Source organism: Lepidochelys kempii, chromosome 6, assembly GCF_965140285.1.
Source record: "Lepidochelys kempii isolate rLepKem1 chromosome 6, rLepKem1.hap1, whole genome shotgun sequence".
Classification (NCBI taxonomy): Eukaryota; Metazoa; Chordata; order Testudines; family Cheloniidae; genus Lepidochelys; species Lepidochelys kempii.
In genome coordinates this window covers 49,015,809-49,031,682 of record NC_136385.1, presented here as the reverse complement: position 1 = coordinate 49,031,682, position 15,874 = coordinate 49,015,809, and the positions used below count along the sequence as shown (strand labels likewise).

Genomic DNA, 15,874 nt, shown 5'->3' with positions numbered 1-15,874 from the left:
TTACTGTTGGTTCTTCCATTGTTAAAAGGGGCTTAATTTGCATCTTCCAGGATATACCCATTTTCTGACCCATTTGCTCCTCTCTGTGCCACATGTGAGCAACCGCTCTGGCAATGGATCATTGTTGCCCTCCTCCTGGTGCCAAGAAAAGTGAAACTCATCTCTTTATGGAGCTTATCATTGCTCTTCTAAGTAGCATCCGAAAGGAATCAGCTGAGAGCAATATGAATCCTTTCCCCAAGAGTTGATTATATGGCTTCCAAAGCACTTGATTCTTGCCGGGCTAGGAATGACATGCTACAGTTATATATGGCATCAATGTGATGGCAATACAGAGAAGGACCATCCTGCTATTTTCAAAATTTACTCTGTTTTTTGAAATTCTCTCTCTAGACCTTTACCTTTAGGATAAGGGCTATAAACAAACATGTATTTTTACTAGTTAGTACAGTAGAGTGGAACTGTCAACCAGCGTGCCAACTCACTGGCCAGTTCACCAAAGAAAGCTCTCAATAGCAGCAGAATTTCAGTCCCGTTCTTCAGAGATGGGTTCATTTATCAAAGCCACAACAATCCATCACAAAGCAAACAGATAAAACAGGTCCTTTGCCCTGACCTAGGATAAGGTAAACCTGCCTGTAGGTCTCTCACCAAGCTGCTTGCTGGCTGTTTTTCTGAGGACCAGGTACCTTCGGACCTGATCCCGGGCCTCAACGCTGCTTGAAAGGACCAGCCACCTCGTGACAGGATTCAACATGTGGACATGGTGTAAGTGTTTTGAGTATCACCTCAGAAGTGATATCCACATTCTCCAAGGGTAAAAGGTGGTGTCATTTGGATCTACATGTATGAAGTTATCTTCTGACCTCATGAAACAGAACAGCCCAATAGTCTCCTAGCTGATTCTTTGAGGACTCCTTTTTTGTCTGTAGAGATTCTCTGCAGCTTGTTTAAACTAATGCTAGAGCAAGTTGTTATGAATGTGTTTATCTCAGGCTGATAAAACAGAAGAGAGAAAATCATGAAATGATGGGGGTAAGTTTGTTGGGAACTGTGCATAAACTTCCCCATACTGCATAGACAGCAAAGGAGACATTCAGTCAAACAATGACATGCAGTCAATTAATTATTACAGGTTTGCCAAAAGGAGGTAAACTAGTGTTTACGGTTATGACAGTCAAGCAGTTTCACAAGAACGGTCATTTTGGAAAGCATTGTGAAGCCTAGAAGTTCCTGGCATATTTTCACAATTCATCAAAGAAAAGAAGAAAAGCTTCCAATTTTAAAAAGTACAATTACTTATTCATTCTTTGTTCCTTTCTCTTGACAGACAATGTCATGTATTTGTTGACTTTAGAAGGATATTTCTCAAAACCTTGTTTGTCTCACGCATGGTATTTTGGCTATGAACCGCAACACGTTGAATATTTCCAAAGTCAATGTTTATCTGACACACCCCTAATTCAAACCCAGTGAACTGAAAGAAAAGAAAAGATACCATTCACACTTTTCTTTGCTTTGTTTCCATATAAGTGGAATCCAAGGATCATTGAAGTTAGAGATGGTGGGGTGGAGAGAACTACTATGACTCTGAATCCATTCCCCAGCAAGAGCAAGTTCTGAGATTAAACTGATGCTTGTACCTGACTGATCTCAGGCACAAAGGCATGCCTTGGCCGCAGTGCTTGCTCACTGCTATATGTTTTTGAATAAAATAAGGAAACTGTCCGCAATGTTGTTTATACTATGCACACATTATTGACCCATTTTACAAGAACATGCTGATTTATATAAAAAAGCAGTATGTCATTATCCAGTAACTTACTTTTTGATTTATTGGGGGGACTGAAAGGGAAATAAATTGCCTACTTAGAATTGAATGTACAATTCACAACAAATAATTTATCTGATTAATTTAAGAATTTTAATTATTTTACTTCCTTGCAGAATAGCCCTTGTCAGATTGTGGTTTTCTCAGATGTATTCGATTTTGAAGTAGTAAATTAATTTGTTTTCAATTTTTAAAAAAACTAATCTCTATATAGTGTTCCTGACTAGATCTCTGCAGGTATTTAATATTTGCCTTTTGTGCTTTGTTTATTAGTTGTAAATGGATGGATAAGTCATATGGCATTTCTGTTTTCTAATTGGTTGAGTGTGCAAGTAGTTCCACTGCAAATATTCACACATCAAATTTGTTTTCTGCAAACATTTATGCTGGAACAACTGAATTAACAAATGTATGTGAACAATTAATTCACTTACAAATCTGAGCATATGTTATTGAAATTTTCTTAGCAGTGTATTCCTAGCTCTCTTTTATTGCTGTTTTTCCCAATTATTTGACTGTTTTTGAACATTTGAAACCATTGTGTGGTTTAAAATATTTTTCATGCATCTCAAAATTAGCAACCATTGTACAGGTTTTCTGCTTGTTTACGGGAAAAGGAAAAGAAGCATTAGGAATCATGTTTGTGTAATAGGGTACAAAGACTGGCAACAAGCAGCTTTTAAATGTACTCTGGGAGGTTTACTCAATGAGCCTAATTTATGTTATGAGAGCAAGCAGTGAATGTAGAGTGAGGAATTGTTAAAAATGATCCATGACCTTGGTAATGTTGCATTCACAAGAGTCCTAAAAAGCACAGAATTCTATACTCCTTCCAGTTAAAAAAAGAAAAGAAAAGAAAAAAAAAAACAATTGCAGGTGGTCTGCATATACAACAACTTTTGTTGTAGCAAATGAGTGGTTCAGTTAGATTTTTTTTAAAAGTAGATCTGTATTTTTCACAAGAAGCTTTACTAGTTCAACTGGTTGATTAAAACAATACTCATCTCATTTAAATTCCCCTTTGAAGCATTCTTGCCCCACTGGCATGCATTATTGATGGTTTGTATTTCTTTGACATGAAGTTTTAAATAAAAGGTAAAGCAGCATTTTTTGTAATTCTACAAGCAATCATAAAAATGGATTTCAGTGTACAGAATAGCAGTTGTTTACTTCTTTTGCATAATATGCTTCTCTCCCTGGCATGAAAAAGTGAGAGCCCCAAAGTGGTGTAAACATGACAGGACAGGAGGCCAGTTTTGTGTATCTCATTGTGGGATACGATTAAAGCTATGAAAATCATAGTGGGGAGAGATAAAAATGACCTGTTAAACCATTTAGTCTGTTCCTTTGTTGATGTAGGATTGTTACTGTATGAGTATTATTTAGTGCTTTGTCCAGTCTAGTTTTTGCTGAATCTCAAATGACGGTCCAAGAACACCATAAGTTTGATTTTGTATTGTTATTTTTCCTTTTTTAATAATAAAACAGAAAATAATATTCTGTGCATGCCAGACAGTGGGAATGCTAACAATCAGGTTCCATTGTGTTGTGTATCAGTGTTCTCATACAGTTATGCATGTGAATTCTCCACACTGTGCCTATTTTAATCTCCTGATTATTCACCTACTCAGGTATGTATTATGTATCTGCATTAATTGCTTTGTTTCATCTGTTTGCTTTGCTTTTTTCACTATATAGTTATTCAGCTTTGCTGTGCAGTGTTGTTTTGTAAAGAGGTTTAGGTATCGGAGACTCTTTTGGAGCAGAATAGTAGTGAAGATTTATTGGCATACTAAGTGTGAGAGGGGAAATAAGTTTATAAGAGCAAGTCTTCAAGGATTTTTTTAAGTTATCAGGGTAAGGAATGGATGAAGGGGATTATATAGGAATATTCATACCAAATCAGACTAATAGCCCATCTAGTCTAGCATCCTGTCTCTGACAGTGGCAAGCACCATATATTTATGATAACGGTACAAGAAACTTCTCAGTGGACAGTTAGGGAATAACCTGCCCATAAGGGATAGGTATCACATTTCCCCTTTTGACCTGAGCAGCTTACCAATATTTGGGGTCTTGTAGGTTATATATGTTAGGAAGAGGTATTAATGATGGAGTCAAGTATTTCTTGATGCGATCCTGTTTATTTAAAAAGAATGTACCCAAAATGTTTCCATGAACACAGTAGGAATCGAACAGGAAGCAGTTGCCTTATTTCAGAGTTCCCAGCTTGCCTTTCCAACCAGCACTGGTTCTAGGTATAAGCAGCCTAAGCAATTGCTTAGAGCACAGAGCAGCTCAAAGTGCCCCCCCACACACACACTTTCTCTTTTGGTTATAAAAACTTGCCTGTTCTAGTATTGGGGAAGGGGAGGCACCAAAATATTTCTGCTTAGGGGCCCCAATGGGCTAGCACCGGCTCAGTTTCCAACCAGCTCTTTGTCTAAAAGCTTTTTCTCAGGGCCACATTGGCAGTACTTCTCTTCCAACTCCATGGCTTTCCTGTAGTCTTCTCTTTTTTGTTTCTGGCTGCTTCTTGCTCTGTCTTGCTACTTCTGCCCACAACACACCCTCTCATCCCCACTTCCACCAAACAACCTGTAGAGGTATTCAGCCCCCTAGTGAAACCAATCTACCCACATAGCTCAGCTTCTGATTGGCCTTGCAAATGATCTGTGTTTTGAGTGATGGGTCTTATAGTTTCAGCTATTTTACTCCAAAAAGGAGCTTAGTTGCTTCTTAAATTTATCCTGAAGGAAGGAGGCTATCAGTGAGGTTTCACCCAACTCCATCCTGACAATAACCTCCATCACTTGGTGGTTGGTTTATAACACAAAGCAAGAGTGTTTGTCCATTCTTTCCAGATGATGTTTCATCCTTTCTAATCGGCAGTGTTTCCACCTCCTCCCTTGTATATCTTGTCACTTTCTTTTCTCTGGAATACTCTTGCTGAATGAGCTAGCTTAACATGCAGTAAATGAATCAAGTATGTAGATTACAAGAAAGTAGAAAGGCCGGTTAAGGAAAAGTGCTCTGTTGACTGATGCATATGGTGTTTGGTGTATGGTGTTTGGTGTCTTTCTCTTGTTTGCCCATCACTGGAAGGTAATATTGAACATGTGGGATCCTAACTGCATATGATGATGCGATTTTACAGGTGAAAGTTGAATGAATTGTCTTCAGAGATGATAAAGCATCATGTGGTGTTTCTGACACAACTGTGCATTTATACTAGCCAGTGTGTTGCACCAGCAAATGGAAACTATGTGAAAACTGTATTAATAGAATCTGCTCCTCTTCCCATTTTCTTTCAGTTTTCTAATTTTCACACACACTGGCATCGTGAATCAGGCCCACCAAGTTCAATGAAAACATGGGATGTAGTAAGCATAAGCTAATGAGTTGCCAGTGTTTGCTCCATTTCTGATTTGTGCATAGCATGAAGTAGCAGGTAAAGATACTATTCCCTCATCACTCACATTTCAATGCTCCCCACTCCCTCCCAGCAGACATCCAGGGGAGAACAGATCCCAGAATTAGAGCTGGTCAGAAAATGATGATCCATAGAAATCTCAGTGTTCTTCAGAAACTTGGCCATTTTGATGAACTTTGGATAGAAAAATGCTTGGCTTCCTGCCATCTCACCTCCCAGGCTCCCTGCCAGACTTCCCCCCCAAGAAATGTGGAATTTCCCCTCAGCCGGAAATAGCTCTGTCCAGAACACAGATCAAAAAGGGTACATTATTTACCTCTACCAGTCTTCCTTTTAAATACAAATCCCAGAGGTGCTGAGATTAAGATTATATTGTTAATGCAGAAAATACTAATGCAGATTCTAACACAAGTACCAGGTGTAAATATGTGGATTTCTAGCTAAAACCTTCCAGTGTTTTGTAAATTAAAAAGAGGTCAGTGCAAAGTTCAGGTTTAGGATTCTATTCATTATACAAGGATGCTTTATTTAATATACTTCAAGCCGTAGTCTCCTTAGTTTGTAATGCAAATTTCAGTTGTTTCGTAACAATTAGGTATATTTTTGTGCTGTGCAATTCTGGCTTATTCACAGCAGCAGCAGAATTCAATGGTAGAATCAATCTTAGTTCTTTAAAGTCCTTACACATTTAAAAATGTCTTTTTGTTTGTGAAGGGGTACTTCTTTGTGGCTAGGTCCGGGTATTAGCTCTTGCCCTGTCTGGTGCTCCCTTCTATAAATTGCTCACACCTTGGCCCCTCTCTCTCTCTGTTGGGAGCATCTTGGGATGCTCCCTGTTTGTGACTTGGGCCTCCAGCCAGGCCACTGTACAGTCCCCACCTTCTGGGGTAACAAAGTCCCACCAGAAAAGCTGTATGGACACTGTCTCAGATGGTCTCCTGTTCCAAGACTTTAGGTCCTTGTGCCATTTCCCCAGTGGCTGGTCGGGGAACTTCTGGGATTCTAGCCCAGGGGACCCTACAGCTAGCAATGAAGGTCTGCCTAGTCTCAGACCCTGTTGCTGTTTCTTTGGGCTCCTTCCTACTCCATATCTCAATCTCCTTGCCTATCTCTGGGATTACCACCAGAGATTCCTCTGCTCCCCATGGCTACCTCACCCTTCTTGGTCTCTTACCAGACTGCCCAGTCCAGGGCAGGACCCTGGGGCTTACTGTTCCCCAGGATCTCCTCCTTTTCCCTAGTCAACTCCCTTCCCCCTCTGAGGAGTGACTTCAGACCCCCTCCCTGCAGTCTTTTCCGGCTCTCACTTCCTGGTTTAGAAGAACAAAAAAACAGTCATACTGGGTCAGACCAAAGTTCCATCTAGCCCAGTATCCTGTCTTCCAACAGTGGTCAATGCCAGGTGCCCCAGAGGGAATGAACAGAACAGGTCATCATCAAGTGATCCATCCCCTGTCGCCCATTCCCAGCTTCTGGCAAACAGTGGCTAGGGACACCATCCCTGCCCATCCTGGCTAATAGCCATTGATGGACCTATCCTCCATTAATTTATCTAGTTCTTTTTTGAATGCTCTTATAATCTTGGCCTTCACAACATCCTCTGGCAAGGAGTTCCACCGGTTGACTGTGCGTTGTATGAAAAAATATTTCCTTTTGTTTGTTTTAAACCTGCTGCCTGTTAATTTCATTTGGTGGCCCCTAGCTCTTGTGTTATGAGAGGAGTAAAATCCTATCTCAGCTCCTCCCCCAGTTCGGCTTCATCTACCATTAGGTCTTATCCAACCTTGGTTCCCCTCCAGGTGAATGAGGTGAATTTGCACCTTATGACCCACATTACCCTGCTCACACCCCATCACACTGTTGTTAAAATGTTTTCCTCTGAAGGCATCTAGGAAATACAATTTCTGGTTTGCTGTTTTGGGTTTTTTGTTTTTTTTTTCCAACAGCAAAGTCACTCCTATAGTCAGTAGGCAGCATTTGTTTCACTGAGATGTTTGTCACTGAGACGTTTCAACCTGTTTTTCTTTCAAAGTTCACAATAATGCTGGCCTAATAGGAAATGCACATCCCATTTAATATAACTTGTAAAGGTGGAAGTGGAGGACAAATGAGGGAAAGCCATGAAATATATTTCAGTTCATGAGTGTTATGGTCAACACAATCAACATTGTTTTGCAGAATTGACACCTGAAAATAAAAATAAGCACGTGTTGTTTTATTCCAAGAGAAAAATAGTAAGAAGTGTAAATATTATTAATGAGACTGGTAGTTACCCTTCAGGCAGTGCCAGTTCTGATCAAAATAGCTGCACCTTACCTTTCTGCATTGACATCAGATTGGCAACAGCAACAGGGAGTCTAGGTTGTGCTTACTCTTTTTTCAGGATTCATCAGGCAGGGAAGAAGGAACAGTTAGTGTTAGACTTGGGGGTTGATTTGGAATTCTCATGGAGAAGGAAGACATAAGCCTTGTACCTGCAGTTTGATTCTGAAGGTACTTCTGAAATTAGTAGGCCTGATTCTGCTCTCACTTGACACTGGTTTTATACCAGTATAATTCTAGTAACTTCAGTAATTTACATTGATAAAAGATGAGAGTCCAACCCACTATATGTAGATTCTGCCCTTCACCTCCTGAGAGACATTGTCCAGTAGGAGAGGAAGTAAAGGTGGTTATGAACCCCTTTTGTACATGACCATGTTTTGCCTACACTGGGGGCTAGCAGAATCCTATTATACTAGCTCTAACTTACAGCAGCTTCCCTGTAGCTGTCAATGGGATGCTCCATAGCCCATAGTCATAGACATGAACAGTATGGTCACCCCTCCTTTCCCCCCAGTACCCCCTTACATTAGAGGCTGTGAGGGAGGGCAGCGTAGGGCTGCATACACTGGACCTATGCAGTTCCTCCTGCACATAGGAATTTTCCCCTGGGCTCCTGGGAGCCCCTATACATAAGGCCCTGTGTAAATTGCAATTTTTTTAAAAAGAAAATTCACAACAGGGTAAAATGAGTATTCAATTTCATAGACTATCCATGAAATTAATTTTAAAACTAAATCAGTTTTGAGGAATATGCACAGAATTAATTTCACAATTAAATTTAATCAATTTTACAACTAAAATTGTTAGTAAACACAAACATATGTATTCCACTAAATGTTCAGCTATTTCTGTTTACAGTTTTTAATTAAAAAGTTTGAGTATCATTAGTTGGTTTACTTGTTTCTCTTTTATGGGTTGCCTTTGCGCAGTAAGAACTGCCCATACGCCAAAACACTACGCTTGGCATCCACAGAGTCAGGGACAACAGACAAATATCACTTGGCCAGTTTTGCAATGTTGGGAATCATAGAATCATAGAATATCAGGGTTGGAAGGGACCCCAGAAGGTCATCTAGTCCAACCCCCTGCTCAAAGCAGGACCAATTCCCAGTTAAATCATCCCAGCCAGGGCTTTGTCAAGCCTGACCTTAAAAACCTCTAAGGAAGGAGATTCTACCACCTCCCTAGGTAACGCATTCCAGTGTTTCACCGCCCTCTTAGTGAAAAAGTTTTTCCTAATATCCAATCTAAACCTCCCCCACTGCAACTTGAGACCATTACTCCTCGTTCTGTCATCTGCTACCATTGAGAACAGTCTAGAGCCATCCTCTTTGGAACCCCCTTTCAGGTAGTTGAAAGCAGCTATCAAATCCCCCCTCATTCTTCTCTTCTGCAGGCTAAACAATCCCAGCTCCCTCAGCCTCTCCTCATAACTCATGTGTTCCAGTCCCCTAATCATTTTTGTTGCCCTTCGCTGGACTCTCTCCAATTTATCCACATCCTTCTTGAAGTGTGGGGCCCAAAACTGGACACAGTACTCCAGATGAGGCCTCACCAATGTCGAATAGAGGGGGACGATCACGTCCCTCGATCTGCTCGCTATGCCCCTACTTATACATCCCAAAATGCCATTGGCCTTCTTGGCAACAAGGGCACACTGCTGACTCATATCCAGCTTCTCGTCCACTGTCACCCCTAGGTCCTTTTCCGCAGAACTGCTGCCTAGCCATTCGGTCCCTAGTCTGTAGCTGTGCATTGGGTTCTTCCGTCCTAAGTGCAGGACCCTGCACTTATCCTTATTGAACCTCATCAGATTTCTTTTGGCCCAATCCTCCAATTTGTTTCTGTATCCTATCCCTGCCCTCCAGCGTATCTACCACTCCTCCCAGTTTAGTATCATCCGCAAATTTGCTGAGAGTGCAATCCACACCATCCTCCAGATCATTTATGAAGATATTGAACAAAACCGGCCCCAGGACCGACCCCTGGGGTACTCCACTTGATACCGGCTGCCAACTAGATATGGAGCCATTGATCACTACCCGTTGAGCCCGACAATCTAGCCAGCTTTCTACCCACCTTGTAGTGCATTCATCCAGCCCATACTTCCTTAACTTGCTGACAAGAATACTGTGGGAGACCGTGTCAAAAGCTTTGCTAAAGTCAAGAAACAATACATCCACTGCTTTCCCTTCATCCACAGAACCAGTAATCTCATCATAAAAGGCAATTAGATTAGTCAGGCATGACCTTCCCTTGGTGAATCCATGCTGGCTGTTCCTGATCACTTTCCTCTCATGCAAGTGCTTCAGGATTGATTCTTTGAGGACCTTCTCCATGATTTTTCCAGGGACTGAAGTGAGGCTGACTGGCCTGTAGTTCCCAGGATCCTCCTTCTTCCCTTTTTTAAAGATTGGCACTACGAAAGCGTGGTTCTGCAAACTTTCGAAAAGCAGTTAGTGAAAGCTCACTGCTGCATTCCTTTGCATAAAACCAGTAGCCTTCTAATTCAGTTTTCCAGCTTCTGTTGAAACGAGTTATGGAATCCAGTGGGAAGGCATCCAAGTTTAATGTACATGCTTGAATGGGATCAAACACCGTACCGCTTTTAAGGAACCAGAGTGCTGGCTCAGTGAAACAGGGTTTTCTTTCACTCATATCAGGGAGATAATAGTTTGAAAACTTATCTGCAATTTCAATAAAAGTTTTAATAGATTGGTTTTGAATCCCTGCTGTTACTCACATTTATATGCTTGATAAGTGTTAATTAAGTCAACTTTATTTGTTTTTTATTTTAAGCTTGACGAACATGAATCTCATGTCTTTCAAACAATTTGATTAAATTAACAAAGTCTTTGTCATACCTCACGATGAAGTTGAGCTGTATCTGTAAAATTTCTGAATTGTCCAGCAGATATTTCAACTCCTTCAGCTTCTGTGTTTGGTGTAATTTTAATTTCCTCCTCCACAAAACTTGAGTAAAAAGTAATGTAGTATGAATGGTATTCAATAGCAGCATATCAGCTTCCCCATCTCACCTAAGAGGGCAATTTCACATAAAGATTTGATCCCCCAGCTTGGACTATGATTTGCAGATACTCTTTAAAATGCTATTTTCTGCTTGGACAATGTTTAAAAAGCTTTTTGACTGTTGCTGGTGGCTTGTCAATGTCAGGGAAATGGTCAGGCGCTGCCTTCTGCTAATCAGGCCTAGTGGTTGGAGCAGAGGTCAAAGCTGAGTGGTCAGAGCCCAAGGACAAGCCAAGTCAGTACTGTGGCCAGAGTCCAGGTGCATGACAGGGGTCAAAGCCCGCATGGTCAGAGTCCAAGGATCTAGAGAGGGTCAGGAAGTGGAGGCAACCTGGAGCAGGTCAGTAACAGGGTAGGGCAAGGACAAGACTGGTACAGTCTCTGGTAAGGCTGGGGAAGGAACAGGATCAAGAGCAGGCTGGGAGTTTTGAGAGTTTGATACTGTGAGGCAGCAGAAGGGTTCCAGGATGGATAGTGCTGTTGCACAGACTGATCTGCAGCCCATGGGGTTGGGGAAATACCTAAGCTGGAGGGTCATCTAACCCAGACTTTGCTTCTGGATAGGCTGCGTCACTGCAGGCTCTGTGGGAAGAGTAAGTTAGTGCCTTATTGGTGACTCTGCACAGCTCTGTTGGAGGAGCATCTATTGAGTGAGCAGTCCCTGGTTTGGCTGTGGGTTTGTCTCACCAATTGGTCTTCCGGACGTCAGTAGCAAAAATATGTGAGAACTGCAGGTGAACTGAATGGCTAGCCAGTAATCTCTTAAACACTTTTGTAAGCTTTTGAGGAAAAAATTAATGCATTGATATTATCAATATCCACCCTACAGGTATTCAAACACTTCACAATAGCACAGTGTGCAATGGTGTTGTAATTAACAGCCTGTAAGTAAACTGTATCAGTGAGGACAGCTTTCATTTCCAAGTCAGATGCATTGTCACCATTTAGGTCTTTCTAAACAAATAAAATATGTTACACATACTTATCTTGGCATCAGTCAATATGTCAGTGACCAAGGAGGCTTCACCAGTTACACAATCTGCTGCTTGTCCATGCGGCAGCTTTAGGTAAGTGTTCACATCTCAGCTGATTTAGGGTTGCCAACTTTCTAATGGCCCCAAAATGAACCCCCTAACCCTGCCCACTCCCCACTCACTAAATTCCCCCTCCCTCAGTGGCTTGTTCTCCCCCACCCTCACTCTCACTGGGTTGGGGCATTAGGTTGGGAGGAGGTGAGGGCTCTAAATGGGGGTGCGGGCTCCAGGGTGGGACCAGAAATAAGGTGTTCAGGGTTCAGGAGGAGGTGAGGGCTCCGTCTGAGGGTGTGGGCTCTGGGGTGGGGCTGGGGATGAGAGGTTTGGGGTGCAGGGCTGGGGGGTGGGGGCGAGGGATTTGGAATGTGGGAGGGGGCTACAGGTTGAGGTAGGGGGTTGGGGTGCAGGAAGGGGTGAGGCGTTCAGGGGGTGGGAGGGAGCCTGGGCTGGGGCAAGGGTTGGGGTGCAGGGGGAGTGAGGGCTCTGGGCTGGGGGTACGGTCTCTGGGGTGCAGGAGGACGCTCTGGGTTTGGGAGGGCTGGGGGTTGGAATGCAGGAGGGGATACAGGCTTTGGGCTGGGACCAGGGATTAGGGGCTTGGAGTGCAGGAGGGGGCTCCGGGTTTGGGGGGGCTCAGGACTGGGGTTGGGGTGCGGGCTTACCTCTGGCGGCTCCCAGTCTGTGGAGCTAAGGCAGGCTGCAACCCAGAAGTGGCCAGTAAGTTCGGCTCCTGGGGCGGGAGGGGGAGGCTCCATGGCGCGCGCTGCTCTTGCCTGCAGGTACCACCACCCCAGCTCCCATTGGCCAGAAACCGCAGCCAATGGCCGCTATGTTGGCAGTGCCTGCAGATGGAGCAGTGCACAGAGCCGCCAGGCCATTCCTCCACGTAGGAGCTGGAGGGGGGAAACGCCACTGCCTCCGGGAGCCTCTTGAGGTAAGCGCTGCCCGGAGACTGCACCCCTGCCCCCACACCCCTAGCCCCAGCCCAGAGCACACTCCTGCACCCCAGAACCCTGACCCCTAACCGCCCTGATCCCCCTCCTGCCCACCGAACCCTTCGGTCCCAGCCCGGAGCCCCCTCCGACACCCGAAACTCCTCATTCCAGCTTCACGCCAGAGCTCTCTCTCTCACACACACACACTCCAAACCCCTCAACTCCACCTCCCAGCCTGGAGCCGCCTCCTGCACCCCAAGCTCCTCATCCCCAGCCTCACACCAGAGCCTGCACCTCTAGCCAGAGCCTTCACCCCCTCCTGCATCCCAACCCCCACTGCCTCAGCTCGAAGCCTTCTCCTGCACCCTGAACTCCTCATTTCTGGACCCACCCCGGAGCCCTTACCCCCTTCTATACCCCAACCACCTGAGTCAGCCTGTTTCCACCCTAGATTGCGTTTCGGGATTAACAGCACGCTCTGCTGCACGTGCACACAGCACTGTTCTTCTGCATGCACACGGTGCTCTTATGCCGCACGTGCGGAAGGATAGAGCACACAGGCGTGAAACAGCTGAGCTGTACAGTTTGTACAGTGATTATTTTGTCTGAAATACTTTATTAAACACATTTTACTTTTGTATAAGAAAATTGAAAAAAATCATGATTTGGGGATATTTTCCTGATTTCCGTGCACTCAGTGAACTTGTGAGTGTCACGGGGCCTGAACCCATACACCATTGGCATTAGCATGTAAGCGCCAAGCTGAGGGCCAGAATCTGTCCCAAAAAGTGTTTGAGTGCTATGCTTCTAAAGAAAGAACTGATCTTAATATAGAAATGGGGCCTTTACAGATATTTTTTAACATGACTCTTTAAAAAAAATAAGTCTCTCATGTTTCCTTGTTTGGAATGAGAACAAACAGACTTTAGAGGTCTGGTTCTCTTTTGACCCTGTTTTAATGTAGTATAGTAACAGCTGGTACAGTTATCTCTCCGAGAATGAATACTTCCTGAGCTACCAATGCCAACCATTAGTACAATGTTTCAGGAAGAAGGAACCAAATTAATAGTGGGGATGAACATTGTAAACTGTGGTTTGTTTATGAAGATTCTGAAATTAAATTGAATTCTACCATAAATAGATAACCAACTGTGCAACATTAATACAGATGTCCCAGATTACCTGGCTGTGAGTCTAGCAGCTATGTGTATAGAGTACTCTATCTGTTAGCTTGATATTATCTGTTTGATCATCCTTAAATTTATATGAAAGACAGACTTTGTTTTAAAAGCAGGTAGAAATGATTTCTACCCTGCCAATCTCCAAATATGGAGGTAATGATCCTGATTCTCACTTATATTTGTGTAAAACTGGCAGAAGTGAGGAGATCTGCTTGTGTGGCCCACACAGATCTCTAAAAGCTCTGCCATTGCTTAGCATCACTGTCATTTAGGCCATGTTTTACACTAGTGAGCTTATTGCAGCACAGCTGTATCAATTCAGCTGTGCTGCTGTAAGATTGTTCATGAAGCTGCTCTGTGCCGACGGCAGCTATAGCTATGTCAGAAGGAGAAGCTCTCCAGCCGACATAGCGTCCTGCACACTGCCAGTGAAACTTACATCACTCGGTTGTTGGGTTTTTTTTCAAATCCCTGAGCAACATAAATATTTGCAACATATGGTAGCGTAGATATACCCTGAGAATCATTTAGTTTTGGTGGTCAGGCACATGCCCTAGTCATATAAGATTCAGCTCAGGGTTTTTGGTCCTCTTGGGTTTACTATTTAAGATGTTACCTGACTGTAAAAACAACAAGGAGTCCTTGTGGCACCTTAGAGACTAACAAATTTATTTGGGCATAAGCTTTCGTGGGCTAGAACCCACTTCATCAGATGCATAGAGTGGAAAATACAGTAGCAGGTATATATACATAGTACATGAAAAGATGGGAGTTACCTTACCAAGCGGGGGGTCAGTCTAATGAGACAATTCAATTAACAGTAGAATACCAAGGGAGGAAAAATCACTTTTGTAGTGGTAATGAGGGTGGCCCATTTCAAACAGGTGACAAGAAGGTGTGAGTAACAGTAGGGGGAAATTAGTATGGGGAAAATAGGTTTTGTAATGACCCATCCACTCTGTAGTCTTTGTGAGTTCATAAATTCATTTACTTTACCCAGGAGTCCTCAGGGTTCATTTTGAGATATCAAAGTTTCACCCTAGCATTTTCAGGGACTTTAAAACTAACAGGTCCAAAGGAGAAAGGTGGTGGCTACTCCTCCTCATCTGGTACAGGAGTTGGTTCCACAAGTGTCTGGACTCCTCCCGCTCCAAAGAACTGTAAAAGAATCATGGGCCTCCTTTACAAAACTCTAGGCACTGGGCTGCATTCTTTGACTACTGCTGAGAGAATAAAGAGGGAGATAGAATCTCTCACAGAACATATGTAAGGCACAGGTGCGTTGAACTAGCAGTATTGGAACTCTTTCGTTTTTGATGCTATACACCTTCGCTGAAATAGGATGACTGGGTCCTTTAATAGGCTGGATACCCTTGAGAGTAAAGTTGGAATTTAAGGTTGACTTGGGTACCTTTATAAAAAACAAAACAAACAAACAAACAAACAAACAAACCAAAAAACCACCAACCAAAGGACAAAGTTCAGATGTCTAGATTTTTTGACTTTATTTGTTTTGAGCTGAGATAGATCATAGAGGGTGCTTTTCCCCTTTAATTTTGTCCTATATGGGAACAGGGAACAATATTGGGCTCATCAATGGAAGTTCCTTAATAGGTTTTTCTTCTTTTTGATAACACACTCTGGAAAGGTTATGTGTTTGACAAATAAGTTATGTATCCTGAATACTGTATTTACTGTTGTTAAAAGTGATATAGTGTGTGATGAGCACAACTTGGCCCATATATAAAAATATATTTAAAGTCTTGTGGTTTAATTGCTTGATTAATATTTGCTTGGATTTCAGATAGAGATGTATTTTAAAGGAAGTAACTGTAATTACAAATCTGTAAGGGAATTTAAAATCAGTTTAATGGACCTAGTAGATCCCATGCACTAGGACTTATTAGAGCAGTTAAATCTCATGCATCAGGGCTTATTAGTTAACATTTAAAAGGAACTTCATCCGTAGAAATTTCCCTTAGAAATGAATCTTTAAGGTTTCTCAATAACAGAAAAGGAATGGCAGAGGGAAAACACAAAATCCTGAGTTTGAAAATAGAAACCAATTCCATAACCTTGTCAGTGCTGCAAAATATTTAGTTCCA

General features: G+C 42.7%; 1 protein-coding gene across 5 annotated transcripts in view; it reads left to right on the top strand.

Annotated features, from left to right (window-relative positions):
• Window positions 1-15,874, top strand: part of NAV2 (neuron navigator 2) — a 678,242-nt gene that overhangs the window by 419,419 nt on the left and 242,949 nt on the right. The gene's annotated exons all lie outside the window — the stretch shown is intronic.